The following is an 11,714-nucleotide window of genomic DNA, read 5'->3' on the forward strand; positions in this document are numbered from 1 at the left end:
GGTCTGGTTTCAAAGGGAAATGCTGAGGTACCTTGAGGAATGGGCGCTGGGCTGGGAGCTATGAACACATCAGACTGGTTAAGAGAGTGTTCATGACAGAAATTTGTGCAGTGAAGTATTCCAGCAAAGAGCGGGAGAAGAGCCAAACTTAGATCAGGCCTCCTAGGACGCCTGCAGGTCTGGGGACAGGGATGACGAGCTTGTTAATCCGGTCCTAACTGTTTCTTTCTCTGTCCCTCTCTTGCAGCACCTGACTGAATGGAGGAGCAAGTGGACGGGAAGTTCCTGCGCCACACACAGATCACATTTATCGCTCTCGCCCTCAGAGACCCGGAGATCCAAACCGTTCGCATCGTGCCTTGAAGTAGCCTGTGCTCATGTGCTTCTCCCAGGGAGAAGGCGGAATGGCAGTGACTGGCCATGTTAAGCCACAGGGTGCACACTGTGCAGCTGTCAAGCCCAGCTCTGCGTTAGCTCACACCTGCGGTTTTGCGCCGCACACGCACATTTGAGTTGTCGCTGGTTGTTGCAGCGTTTGGCTTTGGTGAGGACAGCGTGTGTTTGTCAGCAGTTGGTGTAGGTGGGATCTGAAGGAGAAAGCGATATTTCCGTGCCAGAACTGGTTGGTGTTTGCATGTTATTGTGGCGGTTGTTCCCGCAGGCGATGAGTGCTGGAGCATTATTGCAGGATGAGGGGATTTTGGAGGCTTGTCTGTGAGATGCACTAGAGGCAGCAGTTGAAAGCGAAAGGCTGAGATTTGGAGGGTTTGTCGGTGGGTTTTGGACGGTTGTCAGCTGAAGAGTTGGCTGTTTGCAGGTGAGGTGTAGGGCAGAGGGTGAAGCTGACTTTGCCTGGGCGGAGCAACTGGCTGGGTGTGCAGAGCTGAGGAGAGCGGGCTGCTGCCGGTGACCCTAAAGCTGGAGAACCAGCCGGCAGCTCCAGACGCTCCCGCTGCCGGGCAGGGCCGTGCAGGCCAGTGCCCTGGGGCACAGCGACATGACCCTCCGCAAGTACCAAAGAGCAGGTGAGGACCGTGGGCACTTGTACTGAGCTGTGACATCTCTAACCCGTGACATTGGGGTCCAGCCTGAGCAGGGCACGTGCGGAAGCTGTGCTGCAGGGAGGGCAGAGCTGAGGGGAAGGGCTGTGCCAGGGGCTGGTGCCAAGGCAAGGTGGGCGCGCTGTGGGGTGTGGGGAGGTGTCAGCCCCGGACTCAGCCCCTGTCTGACTGTAGTGCCCTTGGGCTGGTGTAGCTCAGTCCTCTGTGTGTTTCTCTTCAGGGGGAGCAGCATGCAAAGGAAAAGCAAGGAAGGAGGTGAACCCGTGAGGAAGAGTGATGGATAAAGAGGGTTGGAGCGCACCTGCCAGTCAAGAGGGATCAAGAAAGAAGACACCAGTGGTGGAACCGCAGGTCAGGAGAGCTCAAGGAGGGAGAAAGGTGACTGTGGCCGTATGGGTTTTTCTAGCTCACACACCAATGAAAACAGTTTGGATAATAAAAGAAATGTATGCAAAACCAATAATTAAAGGCAGAGAATGTTTATATGCTATGTATGGGGTAGACCTGAAGGTATATTTCTTCCTACAACGAAGGAGAATTCGCAATACATGCTGCTGTCAGCAACGACCAGTAAGCGACAAGACTCTACTTACTGATGCCTCTGGTCGCTCACATAAAGTTGTAATTACATGGCTAAACTCAGATACCCAGTGCTGCAAACACAAGGTAGAAAAAGAGACCAAGAGTCAAACAAGTTCTTGAGCTGACAGCTGTTAGGATCGCTTTGAGGTGTTCTGTAACAAGCTTTTGAATGTTGTAACTGGCTCATATTATGCGGCTGGCATACTTAACCGCCTGGAAGCTTCTTTTCTTAAGGAAGAGGATAATCCTCTTTTGATGGCTGAATTGAGAATGCTATGGTTTCTAATAAATCATAGACATCATAGGTATTATGCAATGCCCACCCGCTCTCGCAGTGGCCCTTCCAGGACCACTTGCGAAAGGCAGTAGGAGGGCCGATGCACGAGCTGTGCCGCTCACTGTGCCTAAAGCCTTGGAGCAAGCTAAATGATCACATAAATTCTTTCACCAGAGTGCAAAGGCGTTAAAACAACAACTTCAAATTACAGTGGATCAGGCCAGGAGTGTTCTTATGTACTGCCCTGATTGCCAACAGTTGGCACCCGCGCCATCCCCAGAGGGTGTTAATCCAGGAGGGATTACTGCCAATGAAGTACGGCCAGCGGATGTAACGCATTCTTCTGAATTGGGTAAATACGTACGTGTTTCTGTAGACGCTCATTCCAGATTTCTCGTTGCTGCTGCACGCGCTGGTGAAAGAGCACGAGACGTCTGTAACATTGGTTGGCATGTTTTGCTGTTTGAGGAGTTCCACGATCTGTAAAACCAGGGGAAAGCGGAATGCACACTCGATTAGAGGAGCGATCCCCCAGCGCGCTGTAATAGAAGTGCCTGCTTTTTAACACTTTCAAAACAGTGTTAAAGAGTCTGTTTGACGACTTTTCGGTATATCTTTTCTGGCGACGAGGATGGGATAATCTGCCTGACCTCCCGTGGATCCCAGGATCTCTGGGACCTTGTGCCGGCACCGGGGAATTCCTGGAAGGGACCACAGCTCCTCGGACCAGCTCGGGACACGGGTAAAACCCCATCAATGAGATAAGGCACTTTCATTGTCTGGTTGCGTTGGCACGCTGCCTGCGCGAGACGTGGGCGACACCAGCGCGTTGGGTCTGCGCATTCGCGTCTGCGCATTTTGGTAAACTGGGTAACTTAAAAAAAGAAAGAAATAAAAAATTAAAGAGGAAAATGAGAAAACAATAAATTAAAGAGAAAAACGAGGGAACAGCAATTTGATAAAGGTACCTTTAATGATTTTGCTGTTTGTGCCTTAGCAATTGTATAATTGTTTCTGGCTTTAGTGGTTTGTTGTTGTTGTTGTTACTTGTGTCTTGGGGGATTTTATAGTCCAGTACTTAGGGTTCACCAATTGTCGGTTATTGTGATTGTGAAGTAGGTAGTGGACAATCGGCAGGAGGATTCGTGAGAAATCCCCCCCAGGCTGTGTTTTCTGACATTGGAAAAGGATCGTTTGCTGTTCAACAGGGCGTCAACCAGGGAGAATCTGATTGAATGTTGTAATTAATGGTGGCCACTGTAAATAATATTAATATGCTTCACAGGTCTAGGTGGGTATACTTTGAGATCTGTAGTATAGTAATGTGCTGCATGTAATATGTAGTAAGATATCTATTTTAAATCATATATTGCCTATTACATAAGGCATATTACACAATATATAATGTTACATATGCATTGTCTTTATCCTCTTCAGATCCATTTGTTTTGAAAAAGGATAATCAGGGAAAGAAATGCAAACCAGTAAAAGGTTTGTTGAAGAACAGCTATTGGTGTAGAATACACAGAGAACTTGAGATCAAAATTGTCCCTCGGTCAGTCCAGGGTGGGATCCTGATATCCTTATATCGGGGCACAGGCTGCATTGGTATCGCCAGTGCATTTTATACGGGATTAGACACGCTGCGCCTAAAGCTGTAAATATGCCAAAACGTTCTGAGATTAAACAGGATTGTGAGGAGTCTCCCACTGAGTTTTTACACCGTCTTAAACCGAAAGCTCAGAAATATATTAGTATAGATCCTGACTTGGAGAACAGAGAAATAGAATTCTTAGTTGACTGGGAGCTCATTATTCTGTGTTAAACACTATGCAGGGAATATTAAGTAGCGATTCTGTAACAGTTATGGGTGCCACAAAAATTGCAAGACACGGCCCTTTAACCTGCTGCTTAGAATGTTTGTATGTGGAGTCTGTACTTATTGATTGTGTACCATGTGTCTTCTCTTGTGCACAACGAATGGTTGAAAAAAGCTTTAATGGTGCAATGGCTGTGCAGTTACACGCTGCTGTGGCTGCAATTGTTAAACAAAGAAGGGGAGATGTGGCAGGGTTGTGACATCAGGCCTGTGAGAAATTGCAAGAGTCACAGTGTGAGAACAAGCGCTGGTGGAACAACACAAGCAGCAAGGACTGTGTGGGACATGAACCATCAGGGACAGAGGGATTGGTAGATGAGGGACAGAGGGATTGATACGGAGTTGGTACATGAGGGACAGAGGGATTGATACGCGGTGGGTATATCAGGGACAGAGGGATTGATACAGGATCGGTACATCAAGGACAGAGGTCCGCGATGTTTCAAATGCAAACCTGAGTTTGTATTAAATGTCTCTCTGCATCTTAAAGAGAGTCTGTGCCTCATCTGCTACACCCCTTTATCTGTTTCCCAAATTACGATTTAGACTGTATTTACTGTTGTAAAAACAAAGCTTTCCTCCTTTAATTTTTATCACGTGTTGTAGTTAGAATTAATAGAGATATTGGAGCCCATCGTAGCTAAACTGGAAAAAGACAGCAGCCGTGTGTATTTTTAAATAAAGACTAAATCAAGTGTGCTAGCTCATTATCTTTAAGCGTTTTACTGTGATCACCTCTCTCCCAAGGTTTTGTGTCAGTTGTATCAAGGCCTGACACCCACGGCCACAGTGGGTGAATCACCATGGGCACAACACCAGGAACCTGCCTGTTCGTGTCTAGGATATCCACTCCAGCAGACACGTTTTAATTGGTACTTGCATTATGGATTAGATGCAACAAAAATCCATACTTTCTTTTGTCCTTTGCTATAGAGGAGGGGGTTGAACTTTTCTATAGCAGATTCAATCACTTGTTGTAAAGCAATGAAATAAATAACTTAGGCTTTTTCTATGGATAAACAACGTTTAATTCAATTCCTTAATTGTATTCCTTAAACACTTGTTCGTTAGACCATAAGCAAAACAGCACTGGGTGTTAGTTCGTTAGTAGGCCCTTATTATGTGGTTGGTTAACCCTGAAAATGTTAGCTCCCTCTATCAATATAACCTCATAAACAAGTTTCAAAATTTTTATGTAGAACTTACCCACCTTTTCCTTTTTGCAGGTTCAGAGCCCGAGCCTCATTTGGTTGTATCTGTAAACATCAAACATCTCAGCACAAATCACAACTGCATTTCTCACAGACAGAAGTGCCTGATCTCCACAGCTTGCCTGGCAGTGAAGAGAGCAGGAAGTGCGGTGAGTCCTGGGCCTTTGGGGACATTTCACCCTGTTTTGTGTCCCAGTCCCTCCCTGCTCCCCTCTCTTTCCTGCTGTGCCCTTCTTCCTCTTCATCTCTTCTCCCTCTGTCCCTCTGCTGCTTCCTCACCTATTCCCCCACCCTTCTGAATCTCTGTGCAGGGTTTCTCGTATCTCCCTCTCCGTCTCCACCCCTCTGTGTTCTCATCATCCCCGGTTTCTCTTTGTCGTCATTCTTGTCTGTTGCTCTGTCCCGCTCCGTGCCCCATCATTTCTCACTGTATCCCTCTGTCCTGCTCCCTGCGCCTATTCCTGCCCCTCTTCTTTTTTACTCCCTCTTCCTCTTGCTGCCCACCCCAGGATTTTTTCCCAATCTCTATCCTGCCCCAACCCTTATTGTTCTTTCTCTCTCCTGCTCCCTCTCTGTCTTTCTGCCTGTCTGCCCTTTCCCTGCTGCTTCTTTCTCCATCTCTGTCCAGACTACTGCCCCTTTTCCTTCTTGATGTCTTTCTGTCCTGTTTGTCTTTCTGTCTTCCTTGCCTGTTCCCAGCCCCATCCCCTCTCGCTGTATCTTCCCTGTCCAGCTGGCTCTGCCTTTTCTTTGTCTTCTCATCCTCTTTCCTGCTCCTCAGCCCTCTTTTCCTCTTCCTCCAGCTCATTGCTGCATGTTTTCCCTTTCCAGTCTCTTCATTTTGATCTAAACTTTGCTTTGTTTCTCAGTCCCTTTGTTCTCTTCCCTTCCTGTTGCCTCTCAGTGGGCAGTGACGACCTGGTTCAGAGACAGCACGGCGACCACATCCCAGGTCGCTCGGTCCATCAGCACACAGACGCCACTGTGGTGGAAAGCAAATGGCGTTTATTAACAAGTAACACAGCGTTATATACCTTAGGTTTGCAACGTCACGTCCATCTGCTTGCCTCACATACTCCTACCTACCTAGGGAGGGGCTACTATCTTTCTGTACAGCGCGAGATCTTCCGGCCTCCAGACCCTAACTACCTACAGGTATGCGTCACAACCCCCCCTGGACACTGTTTGTGTCACAAACGCCCCTGGACAGGGTGTGTCTCACAAACCCCATTGGAGAGCATGTGTCACAACCCCCCCTGGAAACTGTGTGTGTCACAAACACCCCTGGACAGCGTGTATGTCACAAACACCCCTGGACAGCGTGTATGTCACAAACGCCCCTAGATAGGGTGTGTGTCACAAACCCCATTGGACAGCGTGTGTGTCACAAGCCCCCCTGGAAACTGTGTGTGTCCAAAATATCCCTGGACAGGGTGTGTGTCACGAACCCCATTGGACAGGGTGTGTGTCACGAACCCCATTGGACAGGGTGTGTGTCACAAACCCCATTGGAGAGTGTGTGTGTCACAAACCCCATTGGAGAGTGTGTGTGTCACAAACCTCATTGGAAAGGGTGTGTGTCACAAACACCCGTGGACAGTGTGTGTGTCACAAATGCCCCTGGACAGGGTGTTTGTCACATACCCCATTGGACTGTGTGCATGTCACAAACCCCATTGAACAACGTGTGAGTCACAAAGCCCATTGGACACGGCGTGTGTCACAAACACCCCTGAACAGAATGCGTGTCACAAACCCCATTGCAAAGTGTGTGTGTCACAAACCCCATTGGACAGCGTGTATGTCACAAACCCCCTTGGACAGTGTGTGTGTCAAAAACACCCTTGGACAGCGTGTGTTTCACAAACCCCTTTGGACAGTGTGTGTGTAACAAACGTCCCTGGACAAGGTGTGTGTTACAAACCGCGGTGGAGTTTGTGTGTGTCACAAACCCCATTGGACAGTGTGTGTGTCACAAACCCCATTGGACAGTGTGTGTGTCACAAACCCCATTGGACAGGGTGTGTGTCACAGCCCTCCCCCGGACAGTATGTGTATCACAAAGCCCATTGGACACTGTGTGTGGTACAAACACCATTGGACAGCGTATGTGTCACAAACCCCATTGGAATGCGTTTGTCACAACCCCCACTGGAATCTGTGTGTGTCAAAAAGAGCCCTGGACAGTGTGTGTGTCACAAACTCGATTGGAAGGATTTTGTGTGACAAACACCCCTGGACACCGTTTGTGTCACAATCGCCCCTGGACAGGGTGTGTCACAAACTCCATTGGACAGTGTGTGAGTCACAAACCCCATTGGACAGGGTGTGTGTCACAAACACCCCTGGACATAGTTTGTGTTACATACCCCATTGAACAGTGTGTGTGTCACAAACCCCATTGGACAGGGTGTGTGTCACAAACCCCATTGGACAGCTTGTGTGTCACAAACACCCTTGGACACTGTTTGTTTCACAAAAGGCCCTGGACAGCGTGTGTGTCACAAACACGCCTGGACAGGGTGTGTGTCACAAACCCCATTGGACTGCGTGTGTGTCAGAAACCCCATTGGACAGGGTGTGTGTCACAAACACACCTGGACACCGTTTGTGTCACAAACGTTTCTGGACAGTGTGTGTGTCACAAACCCCATTGGCCAGTGTGTGTGTCACTAACCCCATTGGACAGGGTGTATGTCACAAACCCCATTGGACAGCCTGTGTTTCACAAACCCCATTGGGCAGCTTGTGTGTCACAAACCCCATTGTACAGGGTGTGTGTCACAAACCCCTGGACAGCGTGTGTGTCACAACTCCCCGTGGACAGTTTGTGAGTCACAAACCTGATTTGACAGCGTGTGTGTCACAAACCCCCCTGGACAGTGTGTGTGTCACAAACCCCCCTGGACAGTGTGTGTGTCACTAACCCCATTGGACCGTGTGTGTGTCGCAAACCCCATTGGACAGGGTGTGTGTCACAAAGCCCATTGGACACTGTGTGTGGTACAAACACCATTGGACAGCGTATGTGTCACAAACCCCATTGGAATGCGTTTGTCACAACCCCCACTGGAATCTATGTGTGTCAAAAACAGCCCTGGACAGCGTATGTGTCACAAACTCGATTGGAAGGATTTTATGTGACAAACACCCCTGGACACCGTTTGTGTCACAATCGCCCCTGGACAGGGTGTGTCACAAACTCCATTGGACAGCGTGTGTGTCACAAACCCCATTGGACAGTGTGTGAGTCAGAAACCTCATTGGACAGAGTGTTTGTCACAAACACCCCTGGACACCGTTTGTGTCACAAATGGCCCTGGACAGCGTGTCTGTCACAAACCTTATTGGACAGCCCGTGTGTCACAAACCGCAGTGGACAGCGTGTGTTAAAAACCCACCTGGTCAGCATTTTTGTCACAAACCCCATTGGACAGTGTGTGTGTCACAAACCTCATTGGACAACGTTAGTGTCACAAACGCCCCTGGACACTGTGTGTGTCACAAACACCCCTGGACACCGTGTGTGTCTACAAACGCTGGACAGCTTGTGTGTCACAAACCCATTGGACAGCTTGTGTGTCATAAACCCATTGGACAACGTGAGTGTCACCAACCCCATTGGACAGCATGTGTGTCACAAACCCCATTGGACAGTGTGTGTCACAAACACCCCTGGACAGTTTCTGTCTCACCAATCTGCTCTAAGGCACCACAGTAGACCATGTCTTGGGCCTTGCAAAACTCCATGTCCTCAACATGCGTTTCTTTCCCCTGCCCATTTGGGTTCAGCAATTCCTTCCTTGTCCTTCAAATGCCTGGAGTTGCCTGCAGGAGAATGTGGCCCGTCACCCTCCCGGGGACAGACGTAGGCTGAGCATCCTGTCATTCTCCCAGGATGAAAATAGCAAAGGAGAGGTAGCAAATAGGGACACTTGCAATGAGCCTGTCCAAGAGAGCTGAGATGAATCTCACTGTGCCACTGGGGTTTGTCTTTGGAGTCACACACAGAAATACCACGGTTCTGTCAGGTGTCCACATCTGAGCTGGCCTCGTGGACTCTTAAATCACATTGAGATATTCAGGAACAGACAGTTTCCTTTATACACACAGAGGCAGGAGTCACAGTGTCTCTCTAGGCTCCTGTTTCTATTCCCAAAGGCTGGGAGGCACCTCAGCCCCGTGGTGTGTCACCATGTTCTACATTTATCTTTGATGTCCCTCATAATTAAGAGTGGACATTGGTTCAAGGAAGCACATCCCAGTGCTGCATTCTGGTGGTTTCCTATGGAATATGAGTCCCAACATGATGGGACCTCAATGAACTGTCTGTCTCACAGGCCTACATGGAACCCCAAGGAATAGCTGATGGTGTTTGTTCTCATTCATGTTCATCTTACCTCACATACATGATGAACATGCTCACATCTCATCTGTACAATGTGAACATGAACCTCTGACCTACTCATTCAGTGTAATTCCATGGAAGGACAAAGACCTCTGAGCTGGGGTGAGAGGCCAGTGCTGGAAAAGGAGGTTGTGAGGGGCCAGTCCATGGTGATTGACCTGGGGCTCCTTCCACGGGGTGTCCAGTGCACAGGGGCACAGCCCAGCCCCTGCTCTGCTGGTCCTGCAGGTCTCTGGCAGGAGCCTGGTTGTGAGAGGACACTGCTGTGTGCCAGCCCTGCACACACACTGTTCAGCTGCACACTGATGTTTCATCTGTGGCCACTTCTGTAGGAATAAGCTTGAGAGAAACTTTGCAAGAAGATATAAACCATCATGCACTGCCCAAAGAAGATCACTTTTCCTTGTGCAAGTACTGTTACTGAGGCCAGCTCTGTCACAGCAGTGCCGATTGCCTGTCCCTGCCTGCGCCCACAGCACTGACACACAGCAGGACGGTGACCAAGCTGCCAGAGCACTCAGGCCTTGCAGCAACACCAGAGATGAGAAGGAGAGTGTGGAGTGGAACCAGAACAGCTCTGGGAGAACAAGCGCTGCTGCTCCCTGGCAGGGCTGACATGCCAGAGCTTTTTTCGCCTCCACCCACACACAGGAACTGTCCCTGCAGCTCCAAAAAGCCTTTGCAGGAAGGATATAGTGAAAAACAAGTCACTTAAGAGCCTTTTATTCTTTCTAGAGACAAGGAGAGCACTGCTGCTCATTTAAGCAGCCAACAGTTATAAAAGAAAAGCCAGCAGTGAATTAGAAAGGGGTTGACAACATTATCACCATAAGAAAACAACGAACAACACCAGAAAATCCAGTTGACAGGCTGGGGTTGTAATTAGCTACATTAAAACTCCTGTATAGAAGAAGATGGCCAGTTTATTGCTTCAGAAACCAGAGGGATATGAGTTTGCACAGGGCATCCTTGAGCTCCTGGTTCCTCATGCTGTAGATGAGGGAATTCACTGCTGGAGGCACCACGGAGTACAGAACAGACACCACCAGGTCCAGGGATGGGGAGGAGATGGATGAGGGTTTCAGGTCAGCAAATATGGCAGTGCTGAGGAACAGGGAGACCACGGCCAGGTGAGGGAGGCAGGTGGAAAAGGCTTTGTGCTGTCCCTGCTCAGAGGGGATCCTCAGCACAGCCCTGAAGATCTGCACGTAGGACAACATGATGAACACAAAACATCCAAATCCTAAACAGACACTAACCACAAGAAGCCCAGGTTCCCTGAGGTAGGAGTGTGAGCAGGAGAGCTTGAGGATCTGGGGGATTTCACAGAAGAACTGGCCCAGGGCATTGCCCTTGCACAGGGGCAGTGAAAATGTATTGGCCGTGTGCAGCAGAGCACTGAGAAACCCAGTGGCCCAGGCAGCTGCTGCCATGTGGACACAAGCTCTGCTGCCCAGGAGGGTCCCATAGTGCAGGGGTTTGCAGATGGCAACGTAGCGGTCGTACGACATGATGGTGAGAAGAAAATATTCTGCTGAAGCTAAAAAGCCAAACAGAAAGAGTTGTGTAGCACATCCTGTATAGGAAATGACCCTGGTACCCCACAGAGAGTTGGCCATGGACTTGGGGACAATGGTGGAGATGGGCCCAGGTCAAGGAGGGCGAAGTTGAGCAGGAAGAAGTACATGGGGGTGTGGAGGTGCTGGTCCCAGGCTATGGTGGTGATGATGAGGCCGTTGCCCAGGAGGGCAGCCAGGTAGATGCCCAGGAAGAGCCAGAAGTGCAAGAGCTGCAGCTCCCGTGTGTCTGTGAACGGCAGGAGGAGGAACTGGGTGATGGAGCTGCTGTTGGACATTGGCTGCCTGTGGGCAAGAGCACCTGTCATAGGAGGAAAAGATAGTGAAGGTTTAGATGAGACTTTTCTGGGAATAATCAAAACCGTTTCCCACAGACCCTCACACCCCATCACACACAGAGACACTTTTCTTTTTCCAGGAGAACGTCCTGGCTGAGCCCTCGTCTGTGCTTGGTGAGTGTGCAATGAAGAGCAGGATCTCTGCCCAGGGGCTCCTGGGACTCAGCCTGTCCCTGTGTGATCGGGTGGGCAGGGGCCAGTCCTGGGGTTCAGCTTTGTCAGCTGGAACCGCTCCCGGTGCAGAAGGGACTGTCAGCATCTGTACCCCCAGGCCTGAGAAACTGCATTTGAGAGGTTTGGTGTTTCTACAGCTCCTTCTCCCCTCCCACCCTGGGCAGTGTTGTTGGGTGCCAGAAACCTGCAGCATTTCTGCTGCACTCA

At 49.5% G+C, this 11,714-nt stretch overlaps 1 pseudogene across 1 annotated transcript; it reads right to left on the reverse strand.

Annotated features, from left to right (window-relative positions):
• Nucleotides 1-9,037: 9,037 nt before the first annotated feature.
• On the reverse strand, nt 9,038-11,273 carry LOC308047304 (olfactory receptor 14J1-like; annotated as a pseudogene). The gene is made up of 2 exons: nt 10,379-11,273; nt 9,038-9,071 (listed from the first exon to the last, which is right to left on the reverse strand). The product of its transcript is annotated as an olfactory receptor 14J1-like (transcript).
• Nucleotides 11,274-11,714: the final 441 nt, after the last annotated feature.

This window comes from Nesoenas mayeri, assembly GCF_963082525.1.
Source record: "Nesoenas mayeri genome assembly, chromosome: 18".
In the NCBI taxonomy this organism is placed as follows: domain Eukaryota; kingdom Metazoa; phylum Chordata; class Aves; order Columbiformes; family Columbidae; genus Nesoenas; species Nesoenas mayeri.